Here is a 16,084-nt window from a genome sequence, read left to right on the forward strand (position 1 = left end):
AACTTGAATAGTGGAAGGTGAAAATCTTGGGCATAGCAGTGACCTTTGAGAAGGTTTATGCTTTTGGTTTGAAAGAATTTGCAACAAGGGACACTGTTTAGTCAGGAGACTTAATTCCAAACAATACATTGCAGGGGTGCCATTCTCTCATAGATAACATGGACTTTACCATGTTCCTTTTCCCATCAGAGAGGGGAGAGATACAAAAGAGTCCCGAGGGGCAATTTGTTCACTCAGAGGGTGGTGAGCGTCTGGAACGAGCTGCCAGAGGCAGTAGTAGAGGTGGGTACAATTTTGTATCCTAAAAAGCATTTAGACAGTTACATGGGTAAGATGGGCATAGAGGGATATGGGCCAAACGCAGGCAATTGAGACTAGCTTAGTGGTAAAGTCTGGGCAGCATGGACAAATTGGGCCGAAGGGCCTGTTTCCATGCTGTAAACCTCTATGACTCTATGACTATGGTCATGGTGGAAAGCTCTTTACCTACCATGCCCAAACATGGTCAAACGGTGCCCTATAATGGACATACAATGCTCATTTCCTTTCCCTCCTTCAAACCAAACCATAGACTCCTGAGTTGGTATGATCAAAACTTTCAACTCCTTTGCGGGATATGGCTGAGATAGCTCCTCACCATCATCATCTAGTTCTTGGGAAGGTAAGTTTCAGTTTGAGTTGATTTATTAGTGTCACAAGTAGGCTTACATTAACACTGCAATGAAGTTACTGTGAAAATCCCTTAGTCGCCACACTCCGACACCTGTTTGGGTACACCAAGGGGCAATTTACCATGGCCAATGCACCTAACCTGCACATCTTTGGACTGTGGGAGGAAATTGGAGCACCCGGAGGAAACCCACGCTGACACGGGGAGAATGTGCAGACTCTGCACAGACAGTGACCCAAGCCGGGAATCGAATCCGTGTCCCTGGCGCTGTGAGGCAGCCGTGTTAACTTGCCATTGATAGATTGGTTGTTTTGTTTATATAGGGAGCCCTGCAAACGATCCAATACGTCTAATTTCAAATTCAGGAGATAGTTTATCCTTTTACTTCATACGGCGCATTGGTGTTGCCAGTAAAACAAGGGTGAAAAGAAATTCAGGATAACAAGAGGCCCAATTCTCTCATTCGGACCATATGCTAGAGCTCTGTGTACCTCAGTGGCAGAAATGGCTGTATCACTGCAAACCCAAATTTCCTCTGCAGGATTTAGGGCTATAATTCTAGAACCCTGATTACCACAATAGGAGATTGAGTGACAACACTGGAGACCCAGTTCTCCTGCTAGTCAATGAGATTATACCATTGCCGCTGCAATGCTCACCAGATCTTATGAGCACAATACTGGATTCCTCATTCTCACAATAGGTTTACAATGCAAGGAAGCCTGATTCTTGCTGAGGCCAGGCCATAACTTGAGAGATTTGATTCCCTACCAGACTTGTAAAATTGAACCATTGTGGCATAACAGGAACTCCAACTTTCACTGCCATCTGGGCAAGACTCAGCTCCCTTGTCAATCGCCTTTCTTTTATTTAACCTGTTAATGATTTTGTGCTCAGCTGTATTGAAATGGATTATTCAACATAGCATCAGGTAACAAGGTGAGGGATTATATCCCTTGCCATGCAACAGAACATAAGCATGCAATGGGGCGGTACGGTGGCACAGTGGTTAGCATTGCTGCCTCACAGCGCCAGAGACCCTGGTTCGATTCCCAGCTTGGGTCACTGTCTGTGTGAAGTTTGCACATTCTCCCCGTGTCAGTGTGGGTTTCCTCCAGGTGCTCTGGTTTCCTCCCACAGTCCAAAGATGTGTGGGTTAGGTTGATTGGCCATGCTCAATTGCCCCTTAGTGTCAGAGGGGCTTAGCTAGGGTAAATGCATGGGGTTATGGGGATAGAGCCTGGGTGGGATTGTGGTCGGTGCAGACTGGATGGGTCGAATGGCCTCCCTCTGCACTGTAGGATTCTATGGTTCAATGAACTTAACAGGGCACAGAAGACATAGAAGCATTCATTCTCTAGAATTCCAACTCACACCAGTCAAACCAAGTGCATACAAGTTGATAGCCGCCAGCAATTTAATGATATGTTTCTCCCCATGCCCAGGGCAGAATTCTTTGTTCCTCGTTTTCATGAACGGTTGGAACCATGCGCCTGGGCAGGAGCAGGTGTGGAGCAGCATTGGAAGAGGATGGGTATAGCCACAGTGGTAAAAATGGGCCATTGTGTCTTGAGAAGGGACGCAGCAGGAATTTGCGAGGACCTTGGTTGACCTGCAAGTCCTAAGAAAGTAAAGAAGGTTTTTGCATTTATAAACACCTTTCTATTCCATAGAATCACTGCAGTGATTTACCAGGCTGATTCCGAGGGTGGCAGGACTGATGTATGAGGAGAGATTGAATAGGTTAGGATTGTTTTCGCTGGAGTTCAGATGAATGAGGGGGGATCTCATAGAGACTTATAAAATTCTAACGGGACTAGACAGGATAGATGCAGGGAGGATGTTCCTGATGGTGGGGGAGTCCGAAACCAGGGGTCACGGTCTGAGGATTCAGGTTAGACCATTTAGGATGGAGGTGAGGAGACATTTCTTCACCCAAAGAGTGGTGAGCCTGTGGAATTCATTACCACAGGAAGTAACTGATGCCAAAACATTGAATATATTCAAGAGGCGGCAGAATATAGCACTTGGGGCAAATTGGTTCAAAGGTTATGGGGAAAAAGCAGGATTAGGCTATTGAGTTGGACGATCAGCCATGATCGTGATGAATGGCGGAGCAGGTTCGATGGGCCAAATGGCCTCCTCCTGCTCCTATCTTCTATGCTTATTGTGTAGAAGGAGGCCATACACATCTTGGGACACTGTGGGCTAATTTGGCATGGACTGTCTACCTAACATGCACATCTTTGGACTGTGGGAGGAAACCAGAGCACCCAGAGGAAACCCCCGCAGACCGGGGGAGAGTGTACAAACTCCACACAGTGGACAGTGACCTGAGGCCGGAATTGAACCCGGGTCCCTGGCGCTGTGAGGCAATAGTGCTAACCTCTGTGCCACCCTGCTGCTTTAGGGCATCTCGAGGCTTTTCACAGCCGGTAGGTCATTTGTAAGGGCAATCACTGTTGTTATGTAAGGAAAAGTAGCAGGTTTTTTGTGAACAGCACAGCCTGCTTTGACACTAAGGTTTGAGGGCTAGATATCGGCCAGAGCACTCAAGGAACTTGGTGTACTTCCTCACGTTGTGGAGAGGGATCCGGTACATCACCAAAACAGGCAGCGAGAGGCTTTACTGTGTTATCTGAAGACTGGTACCTCCAGCAATGCAGCATCTCCCAGTACAGACTGTCCCAGCAAGGATAAATGGGACATAGCGATGCTATAACAAACACTAGTTTTATTCGGTGCATTCATGGTAACCCAACTAACATCATCAGAGAGCTATGTATTGGGAAGTGCATAAAATACTTGGCTGTTAATTGCAGGCAGAACATCATTCAAGTGCATCACAGTGTTAAAGCTGTAGCTAAAATCTCTTTGATTGTAGCTTCAATGTTTAGGATTAGCAAATGCCTTTGCAAGGTTACATCTGCAGTATTGTTCAATATATCATCGAGAAGCTTTCAGCTGGGATTATTCCGGCTATTCTTTTTAATAGACGTACAGATACACAAGCTTACTTGCTGAGTAGATTCATAACTTCAACTGAGGTCTTCAACTTCACTTCTGGGGATCCCTGTGGTCACCGTCCGCCAGTCATTGTCTTCCTCAGTGATCTTGAAGTTATAGTTTAGCTAACCACACACTCACTTAATTATTACAGGGTTATTTGCCTGCTTTATCATAGAATCCCTACAGTACAGAATGAGGCCATTCGGCTCATTGAGTCTCTACTGACCACAACCCAACCCAGGACCTATTCCCATAACCCTGCATATTTACCCCTGACGCTAAGGGGCAATTTAACATGGCCAATCAACCGAACCTGCACATCTTTGGCGTGTGAGAGGAAACCGGAGCACCCGGAGGAAACCCACGCAGACACGGGGAGAATGTGCAAACTCCACACAGACAGTGACCCAATCTGGTAATCGAACCTGGGTCTCTGACGCTGTGTGGCAGCAGTGCTAACCCACTGTGTCACCATGCTGCCCTGAATACATATTCAGTGATTTGACCTGGTGCTTGAGAGCACTTTGTAAATATGTTGCTGTCAAACTTAAAAAGAAATCACTTATTTTAACCTTCAAATTTTCACTCATCAACACTTCCTAGTATTAGAGAGCTTTGCATCCGGATCTCTTTCTATGATCATCTTGCTGGTGCCAGTACAGAGCGAGACTGCGGATAGTTGGGAACCTGTCTCGGGGGCAGGGAATTCATATGGTGTTCGTGGAAGTGGAAATGACTAGGGTTGGGAAGCATTTTCTGATCAGGGCCAGTGTGATCTCCTGGACTCGTTTCGACCGCCTCAGGGGGTCGGAGAGGAATTTCCCAGATTTTTTTTTCCCCATATTGGCCCTGGGGTTTTCACTCTGGGTTTTCGCCTCTCCCTGGAGATCACATGGTCTGGAATGGGGGGGGTGGGGGTGAGTTAATAGGTTGTGATGAACAAAGCATCGTAGCTGTGAGGGACAGCTCGGTGGATAGGATATTGGTATGTAGATAGGCTGGAAAATTGGGCGGGGATCCTGGATTCAGGATTCAATCCTGGACCGGGGAGCGGCGCGGGCTTGGAGGGCCGAAGGGCCTGTTCCTGTGCTGTATTGTTCTTTGTTCTTTGTTCTTTAAAACTTTATTTAATATTCTTTTCCTTGTGCAGCATTCCGACATGAGCATAAAATAAGTGACCTTTTTATGCATTTAATTTAGCAAGACAAATTTCAATCTCTGGGAATAGAATTATTATTGACCAGCCAAAGTGGGGGTGGCATGGTGACACAATGGTTAGCACTGCTGCCTCACAGCGCCAGGGAACCGGGTTCGATTCCCGGCTTGGGTTACTGTCTGTGTGGGGTCTGCACATTCTCCTCATGTCTGCATGGGTTTCCTCCGGGTGCTCTGGTTTCCTCCCACAGTCCAAAAGATGTGCTGGTTAGGTGCATTGGCCATGCCAAATTCTCCCTCAGTGTACCCGAACAGGCACTGGAGTGTGGCGACTCAGGGATTTTCACAGTAACTTCATTGCAGTGTAAATGTAAGCCTATTTGTGACAATAATAAATAAACTTAAACTTTTTAAACTTAAGTGATTAATTCTGTTGGATTAATCTGACGACAAGTCATCCGGACTCAAAACGTTCGTTCTATTCTCTCCACTGATGCCGTCAGACCTGCTGAGATTTTGCAGCATTATTTGTTCTTGTTTATGATTAATTCTGTCACTTGGAGCCATTTTAAGGTGTTATTCAATTAAGCAGATACTTGTCAGGGTTTATAATGATCAGATTTTAGTCCGTTGCATGGAGGTCAACCTTCTGATTACATGCACCACCGTGATATCCGGACACGCTGATTTGATAGAAATCTTTCTTTACAGTTCTCTTGTCAACTTAGATAGAGTGACCCATTCATATTTACAACCTTGCCATCTCAATGTCAACCCACCACCAGTCCTCAAGTGAGGATCACCTGGTGTTCCTGATGAGTTCTTTATTCCTCCAACAGTCTGAAAGAAGTGCTGGTTAGTGCATTGGCCATGTTAAATTATCCTTCAGTGTACCCGAGCAGGTGTCAGGATGTGGGACAAGGGGGATTTTCATAGTAACTTCATTGCAGAGTTAATGTAAGCCTACTTGTGACTAATACATAAATAACTTTATCCTTCCTTAAATAAGGAGACCAAAACTGCACACAGTATTCAAGATGCCCTGTACAACTGGAGCATAACATCCTTACTTTTATGTTCAATTCCTCTGGTAATAAAGGATAGCGTTCCATTAGCTTTCTTAATTGCTTGCTGTCCCTGCATGCTAATGTTTTGAGACTAATGCAACCAGAATACCAGGCTCGCTGTGCGAAGTCTGCACGTTCTCCACGTGTCTGCGTGGGTTTCCTCCGGGTGCTCCGGTTTCCTCCCACAGTCCGAAAGACGTGCTGGTTAAGTGCATTGGCCATGCTGAATTCTCCCTCAGTGTACCTGAACAGGCGCCGGAGTGTGGCGACTAGGGGATTTTCACAGTAACTTCATTGCGGTGTTAATGTAAGCCTACTTGTGACACTAATAAATGATAAATAAATAAACTTAAACTTAGTTTCCCCATTTTTAGCCTATCTCATAGAATCATGGAATCCTGACAGTGCTGAAAGACGCCATTCGCCCCGTCAAGTCTGCACGGATAATAATTCCAACCAGTCCCTATCCTCATAACCCCTGATACCTAAGGGGCAATTTAGCATGGCCAATCCACCTAACCCGCACATCTTTGGAGTGTGGGAGGAAACCGGAGCACCCGGAGGAAACCCACGCTGATACAGGGAGAACGTACAAACTCCGTATAGACAGTGACTTGAGACCGCAATTCAACCGGGTCCCTGGCGCTGTGAGGCATCAGTGCTAACCACTGTGCCACCGTGCCACCCTATATACAACTGCATTGTCAGTAATGAGTTTGCCTGGCCACTATGATACAATACAGAGGAAAGACATCTTGGAAGCTTCAGTGAATTAAATAAATAAAACTTAAGCAAAGTTTTTAATTTTTATTTATTAGTCACAAGCAGGCTTACATTAACACTGCAATGAAGTTACTGTGAAAAATCCCCTACTTGCATCCCCTGCAAGTCCCCTACAAACTTGCATTTTTACAGTGCCTTGTCACCTCAAAGGCTACAGTAGATATTTTAATTTCCAAGAGTGAGTCTCTCTCTATCTAGTACCCCGAGGACAGATACAGCGCAGCTCGATGTAGAGAAAGGAACACATTTACATTAGTACAACCTCCAATTCCCACACCAACTGTTCGATGGTCTTTCCATACACCAATTCGTTCCGAATTTGGGGCAATTTTACTCTTTGGCACAAGGCATTTGATTGAACAGGCTGAAAACCCATTTCACTTGCACCCCTTGAAGACACATTTAACCCATCCATCTGGGCCAGCTGTGAACCCAGGTCCCCAGCGGTGAAGGTCAACTTCACAGCCATAGTCCCCAGAAGGGTATTTCAGTGCTATTTTGTGGTGAATTAATGATGCTTACTTCTTTGACGCAACGACTTTCCATCTGTTCCTCTCAATTAAACATCCGCTTGCTTCTTTAGGCTTATTGAACTTCCCCAATACAAAGGGTTTCTACAGCAGGCAATCTAAACAATTCCTTTTCCCTCTAGAAAACCAGTTTACAATGGATGCTGCCTCGCTTAGCCTTCAAAATACCACCCCCTATTTACTGCTAACACATTGGATACAAAACCTTAGCGAGGCAGAACCAGCAATGGGCCAAGTACAACCCGAGCCAGGTATCAAGTGTTCTGCAACTGGCAACAACAGCATGCCAGGTGTTCTGTATGCACCGCACACTGGTAACCGTAGAAACAATGATTGCTGTTGTCTCCCGCAGTAACATCGCAGAATAAATGATGACCGTATAATCGAAGCAAAGTAAAGATGAGCTTGAGCTAAGCTATAGATTTTGAAAAGACTTTAGTGGGAAATGCTTTGTTGGTGACTTTTGCCTGTGAAGTAAACTGCAATATGTCATGGTTATGATTCTTGTATATCCTTGATGTAGTCATTCTCATTCTTTTTTTGGTGAATTCTTACGTTTGTTAAGAGGAAGGATGGCATTGAACATAAGAACATAAGAACATAAGAACGTAAGAATTAGGAGCAGGAGTAGGCCATTTGGCCCCTCGAGCCTGCTCCGCCATTCAATAAGATCATGGCTGATCTTTTCGTGGACTCAGCTCCACTTACCCGCCCGCTCACCATCACCCTTAATTCCTTTACTGTTCAAAAATGTATCTATCCTTGCCTTAAAAACATTCAATGAGGTAGCCTCAACTGCTACAATTGCTGAGAAGTGAAATATTTCCTCAATCATAGAACGCAACGTCACGATCAAACTCTCCCACCTCAAGCACAGGAAAAGGTTCGTACTTTTGGAAGATGATTGCAAAATAGGTTTAACAAAACAGCAGGAGTGTCACTGATGGAGGAAACCTCCCAGGTCCCAGGCGATGTTGTTCTTGAGTTCAAAGACAAAGACAATATCCAGGCTTGGGCTAACAAGTGGTAGATAAGATTCACACCACACAAATGCCAGGCAATGACCATCACTAATAAGAGACAATCTAACCACTGCTCTTTGACATTCACTGAATCCCCCATCAGTGACACTCCTGTTGTTTTGTTAAACCTATTTTGCAATCATCTTCCAAAAGTACGAACCTTCTCCTGCGCTTGAGGTGGGAGAGTTTGATCGTCAACATCCATGGGGTTATCATTGACCAGAAACTCAACCGGACTTGCCATATAAACACAGTAGCTACAAAGGCGGGTCAGAAGCTAGGAATACTACGGCAAGTAACTCACTTACTGAATTCCCCAAAGCCTGTCCACTGCCTAAACGGCACAAGTCAGGATTGTGATGGCTGAATGGCCTCTTTCTGCACTGTAAGAATTCGATGATTCTATGAAGGTGCTCCAACTGTGCTCTGAGAGACAGAATTCCAGGATTTTCCATGGCAGTACAATAATCTTTCAGTATTGCAGCCAGACCTGACCTTCAAGTGCTTGTTGTAGGCACTGGGCACCTTTCAATAGGAACACATTTTATTGCCCACTGCCAAGGGCTTTCACCTCAATGAGCACAAAGCCACAAAATTAATTGCCACCATTATTTTAACTTGTTATCTGGGATCAATTGGCATCGTAGCCTTTACTGGTGCTTATTACTGCACTGATATTAAATTCAAGTTCATATCGGTACTGGGAATTTTTTTTAGCCATTCTATTCCCAGTAGTTTTGTCAAAAATGTTTCTTAGCTGTTCAGTAAAATCCCTGATTAAAGGTGACATTGGCTGGCAGTTTTCACAAGCCCAATTTCCCCGTACATGGAAAAGTTGTTCAGCAACAAAGGTTAAGCCATCATTGCCAGCTGTCACCCTCTCAGAGGTTAATCTGCTAATAATTAATAAATCATGGCTGCCCATCCATTGATCTGACCTGGAGTGTCTTCCCCTTTTGTTGTGTTATGTTCTTTTGTGGGGATGTGAGTGGGGGAGGAGGCGGGAGGGGAAGGGAGGGGGGTGGGATGGGGGGGGGGGGGGGGGGGAGAAGTTCACTGCAACCTTCAGTCTTGCTTCTCTCTGCATTTCAAATTCTCCTCTCTCCTGGGGGACACCGGCCTGGGGAATCTCTGGCTGACTGCTGCCATCATCTGATTACATGGGTACCGTTAACTGATTCATCAAAAGAGCTGCTGATAACTGGATTAATTTCATGGACTGTGCAATTTATCAACCATTAGACACTCTCATTCTCTCGAAGGCATCTTCAGGAATGTGAACGTTTCTGGATATGGGTAGGAAAACAGAGGGAAAGCAGAGGGAAAAGAGGGAAATAAAAGGAAGCAAGACAGGAGTCCTGAATTATGGCAATGTTACTGTTATAAATGAAAGGCTTTCTTTAATTTCTTGTTGGCAAGTGAACTATTTATTGCCCGTCCTCAATGCCCTGAGGGCAATAAGAGAATTCTGTTGTCCATATTCCATTCAATCATCACCCCTCTATACGGTGATCCACATTGGCTCTTGGTCTGTCTAATCCTTGATATTTGAAGGCCAAAATGGCACCGGAGTGTGGTGAATTCTTGAGAGCTGTGCCCAGCATACCCTCTAATACCATCTTTTACTCTTGTTCTATGCTTCTAAAGCCCAAAACCACATGAAATTACAAAGGTTTGTGAATGTAACCCAATCCATCATGCAAACCAGCCTCCCATTCGTTGATTCTGTCTACACTTCCCGCTGCCTTGGCAAAGCAGCCAGCATAATCAAGGACCCCACGCACCTGGTCTTTCTCTCTTCCACCTTCTTCCGTCGTGAAAAAGATATAAAAGTCTGAGATCACGTACCAACCGACTCAAGAACAGCTTCTTCCCTGCTGCTGTCAGACTTTTGCATTAAGTTGATCTTTCTCTACACCCTAGCTATGGCTGCAACACTACATTCTGCACTCTCTCCTTTCCTTCTCTATGAACGGTATGCTTTGTCTGCATAGCACACAAAAATCAATACTTTTCACTGTACATTAATACATGTGACAATAACAAATCAAATCAAATCAAAAATCTATTTTAACTCTCTTAAATTCTCTAACAATGCACTATTACAATTCCTTACCTCATATTAAGCTGATCTTTCTCTACACCCTAGCTATGACTTTAACACTACATTCTGCATTCTCTCATTTCCTTCTCTATGTACGGTATGCTTTGTTTGTATAGTGCGCAAGAAACAATACTTTTCACTGTATGTTAATACATGTGACAATAATAAATCAAATCAAATCCTTTTAAAATTCTTTCCATGTCTTTGACCTTCCCTCTCCAGCCCTCCAAGGCTCCAAGATCTCTGCACTTCAATTCCCGCCTCTCACTCATCCTGATTCCTATTCCTTCACCATTGCCGTTCTGCAATTCCCACTCTAAACATCTCTGCTTCTCCACCTCTCGGTCACTTGTTAAAATCCCAACATTTTAACCAAGCATTTTGTCCCCTGTCTCTCCTTTTGTGGCTAGCTATCAAATTTTGAATGATCGTCCTGCAGTGTCTCTGGACATTTAAATATATAAATGCAAGTTATTGTTGTGGCACTGCCACCTCACGTCGGCTAAAGCAGGGATGGTAGGTCCTGATGGGCATTAGGAACCACGTTAGCTTTTACAACGATCCTGCTGCCTTCATGATTACTGTTAGATTTATTGAATTCAGTGTCACAACATGTCCAGTTAATGTGTTCTTGTATGAAAACAACCAAGTGATATTGTGCAGAGCCATACAAACATAAGGATGATTTCTTTAGTTTTGGGCTCCCTGAAGGGAAACACACCTCCTAAATTCTAGCCAGAACACCATTTGATTTGATTTGATTTATTATTGTCACATAGAAACATAGAAACTAGAAGCAGGAGTAGGCCGTTCTGCCCTTTGAGCCTCCTCCGCCATTCAAAGAACAAAGAAAATTACAGCACAGGAACAGGCCCTTCGGCCCTCCAAGCCTGCACCGACCATGCTGCCCGACCGAACTAAAACCCCCTACCCTTCCGGGGACCATATCCCTCTATTCCCATCCTCTTCATCTATTTGTCAAGGCACCCCTTAAAACTCACTATTGTATCTGCTTCCACTGCTCCCTGGCAGCGGGTTTCAGGCACCCACTATCCTCTGTGTAAAAAATTTGCCTCGTACATCTCCTTTAAATGTTGCCCCTCGCACCTTAAACCTGTGCCCCCTAGTAATTGACTCTTGCACCCTGGGAAAAAGCTTCTGACTATCCACTTTGTCCATGCCCCTCATAATCTTGTAGATGTCTATCAGGTCGCCCCTCACCTCCGTCGCTCTAGTGAGAACAAACCATGTTTCTCCAACCTCTCCTCATAGCTAATGTCCTCCATACCAGGCAACATCCTGGTAAATCTTTTCTGTACCCTCTCCAAAGCCTCCACATCTTTCTGGTAGTGTGGCGACCAGAAATGAACATATATTCCAAGTGCAGCCTAAGGTTCTATAAAGCTGCAACATGACTTGCCAATTTTTAACCTCAATACCCCGGCCGACGAAGGCAAGCATGCCGTATGCCTTCTTGACTACCTTCTCCACCTGCGTTGCCACTTTCAGTGACTTGTGTGCCTGTACACCCAGATCCCTCTGCCTATCAATACTCTTCAGGGTTCCGCCATTTTCTGTATATTTCCTCTTTGTATTAGACTTTCCAAAATGCATTACCTCACATTTGTCTGGATTAAACTCCATCTGCCATTTCTCCGCCCAAGCCTCCAACCGATCTATATCCTGCTGTATCCTCTGATGGTCCTCATCACTATCCGCAAATCCACCAACCTTTGTGTCGTCTGCAAACTTACTAATCAAACCAGTTACATTTTCCTCCAAATCATTTATATATTCATTTCGATCATGGCTGATCATCAAATTTAATATCCTGATAGCCCCTTCCCCTCCACATCCCTTGATCCCTTTAGCCCCAGTGGAAACATAGAAACTAGAAAACATGTATTGGGATACAGTGAAAAGTATTGTTTCTTGCGGAGTCTGCACGTTCTCCCTGTGTCTGTGTGGGTTTCCTCTGAATGCTCCGGTTCCCTCCCACACTCTGAGAGATGTGCTGGTTAGGTGCATTGGCTATGCTAAATTCTCCCTCAGTGTACCTGAACAGACGCTGGAGTGTAGCGACTAGGGGATTTTCACAGTAACTTCATTGCGGTGTTAATATAAGCCTTGTGACACGAATAAATAAACTTAAAGTTAAATGTGCTGCGTTATGGGGACAGGGCGGAGGGGTGGGCCGAGGTAAGTTGTTCTTTCAGAGTGTCGGTGCAGACTCAATGGGCTGAATGGCCTCCTTCTGCACTGAAGGGATTCTATGATTCTAAAATGGCTGATGGTGTTTTTTTTCCAATTAATGGGATTGCATTTATATAGCACCTTTCACAGCCACTGGATGTCTCCAAGTGCGTTCGTCAATGAATTACCTTTGAAGTGTAGTCACTGTTTAATGTAGGAAGAACATCAGCCAATTTTCACACAGCAAGATCCCACAAATAGCAATGTGATAATAACCAGATAATCTTCTTCATGACATTGACTGAGGGATACGCATCGGCCAGGACACCAGGAATAACACCCCTGCTCTTCTTCAGAATCATAGAATCCCTCCAGTGTAGAAAGAGGCCATTCGGCCCATCGATTCTGCACCAACAACAACCCCACCCAGGCCCTATCCCCTTAACCTGATGTCTTTACCCTGCTAATCTCCCTGACACTAAGGGGCAATTGAGCTTGGCCAATCAAACTAACCCACACATCTTTGGAGTGTTGTAGGAAACTGGGGCACCCGGAGGAAACCCACGCAGACACGGGGAGAACATGCTAACTCCACACAGACAGCCACCTGAGGCCGGAATTGAACCTGGGTTCCTGGCGATGTACGGCAGCAGCAGTGCTAACCACTGTGTCATCATGCCATGGGATTTTTCACATTCACCCGAGCAGGCAGATAGAACCTTGGCTTAATCCAATTCATTGAGGTGAGGAAACTGTGTCAGTGTTACGTACGTGTAGACTTTGATAGAAGCTGAGTGAAGCTCACCCAACAATGTGTTACAATTTGCAATAGACAATATTCACACGCAACTGCAACATTCCGTTGTGCTATTTTTAGGCAGGTGTTGGCCCATTTAAAATTAAGGGATTAAAACCCATTTAAAAATAATTGAAGAGGAATGTAGCATGTGTCTTAATCACTAACCTTGCAAGAGTGCACCAACTGCACCAGTATAATATTCCTCTGAATCTTAATAGACATCTGTAGGTATTCCTTGTTTATTTATTAGTGTCACAAGTAGGCTTACATTCACACTGCAATGAAGTTACTGTGAAAATCCCCTAGTTGCCACACTCTGGCGCCTGTTTGGGTACACTCAGGGAGAATTTAGCATGGTCAATGCACCTAACCCCCCAATACATCTTTCGGACTGTGGGAAGAAACAGGAGCACCCGGAGGAAACCCACGCAGACATGGGGAGAACGTGCAAACTCCACACAGACAGTGACCCAAGGATGATCCAGACTCAAAATGTTGACTCTATTCTCTCTCCACAGTGACCTGCTGAGGTTTTCCTGACTTTTCTGTTTTTGTTTAAGATTCCAGTATCCACATTTGCTTTTATCTCAGACTTACTAGTCCAGCGACATTACCACGGCACCATCATCGACCCTGCAGATCCGTAGTGGAATGGAAAGGAGGAAAAAGTGAGGGACTTTACAGATGAAAACACATCTGGAAAAGCAGATGATTTAAGCTGGGGTGACAGAGAGCAGGTGACTGAAAGCTCTGCACTCTCCAATTATACATTGTGCAGAAGCCAATCACTTTAGAAAAACATGAACGAATAAACGAGAGATTTGTTCTACATGCAGGTGGAGGAAAATATCCACCAAACCATCAACATTTGCCTTCCAAGGGAACAGGAGGAGAGGACTTTGTTCAAGCAGCCAGTCAGTGCTGTTGGACCATTTCCTATTACAGCGTGGATTGAATTAGTCGTGAGGTTTTACATTGTTTGCTGCTCTTGGTCGTCTGAAGAGCACTCATGTTTGCTTCCTGGCAGTGTGAAAGGTCTCATTAAACAGCCGGTCCCTAACATACATGGAGACATTCACTTCCATCTGCCTCCAGATGCTGAGCTACAGACCACAGCCAAGGCACGGAGTGGGTGCAGCTGCTTTCCCTAAAGAAAGGGAGAGGATATGGGGTACTGACTGAATGCCACCCATGCACTGCCATCTCCAGAATGGTTCTGGAGGAGGGCTGACACAGATGGGCGAATGGTTTAGTTTAGTTTATTTATTAGTGTCACAAGTAAGCTTACATTAACACTGCAATGAAGTTACTGTGAAAATCCCCAAGTTGCCAAGTTTAATGATGATCATGAAACCATTGTTGAAAAAACTCATCTGGTTCACTAGTGTCCTTTAGGGAAGGAAATCTGCCATCCCTCACTGTGATACAACCAGAAAGAATGCATTCTGTGGTGCATCTGTAAAAGTGGGTGAGAGTCGTAGCTGACATGTCAAATTTCCTTCGTCTTCTGAGAAAGTAGAGGCGTTGGTGGGCTTTCTTAACCAAAGTGTCGGCATGGGGGGAACAGGACAGGTTGTTGGTGATCTGGACACCTAAAAACTTGAAGCTCTCGACCCTTTCTACTTTGTCCCCGTTGATGTAGACAGGGGCATGTTCTCCTTTACACTTCCAGAAGTCGATGACAATCTAAGTCGCTCTGGCAATGGTTTTCCCCATTCTCTCCTTCAAATACTTGCCAAGGGATCACTTACATTCTCCTGAGGGGACATATGTTATCTGTGTTTAACATCTCACCCGAGAAGCAGCACCTCTGGCAGTGCAGCACTCTCTCAGTGGTGAAGCACTGAAGTGTCAGCCTATTCTATGTGCTCAGATCTCTAGAGTGGGACTTGAACCCATGGCCTTCCGGTTCAGAGGTGATGATGCTAACATTAAGCCAAAGCACCCGTGCAAGCAAATCAGCTCTCATCTGTTATGAAGTTTATCTCACACTATTTTGACTACAAAGTGTCAAAGAAAATAAAGAGTTGGATTGAGATCTCACCTCAGATTGTCCCAAAGTGCGTTACAGCTGATGAAGTATTTTTGAAATGTAGTCATGGTAGTGACATTGGTAAACGATTGCCTTGAATTTCCCCACGTCCTTCCCCGAAAGGGTTCAGTGACTTAGTCCATTGCCAAGTTGGGAGCTATTCAGATCTGGAAAGTCCAAGGAAGATCCAATTTTGGACTTGTGCTGTGGCTGCTAACTAAAGTCAGAGCAGAGTTCAATGCTCCTTTAGGACTTGGTGCCCTGAGTGAAGGCAGAAAGATAGAAAGAATCTTGTGGGTTACACGTTACCGGACATGACATTTAGTCGAATTACCCAAGTGTTGACCCAAAGAGAAGGTGAGATTGGACTTGACCATGTCCTTTAACAGTTGAATGTCGATTTAAGCTCCTGAATTAAAAACAAAATGGCCGCTTGAGGAAAGTCTAATGAGAATGGGCACTCTGAAAAGTATCATAGAATCACTCCAGTGCAGAAGGAGGTCATTCAGCCCATCAAGTCTGCACCAACCCTCTAACGGAGCATCCTACCTAGGCCAACCGCACCCTATCCCCTTGACCTCACATAGTTACTCCACTAATCTTCCCAACTTATGCATCTTTGTACACTAAGGGGCAATTTAGCACGGCCAATCCACCTAAACTGCATATCTTTGGACTGTGGGGGGAAACTGGAGCACCTGGAGGAAACCCACGCAGACA

This window comes from Mustelus asterias, chromosome 24, assembly GCF_964213995.1.
Source record: "Mustelus asterias chromosome 24, sMusAst1.hap1.1, whole genome shotgun sequence".
NCBI lineage: Eukaryota > Metazoa > Chordata > Chondrichthyes > Carcharhiniformes > Triakidae > Mustelus > Mustelus asterias.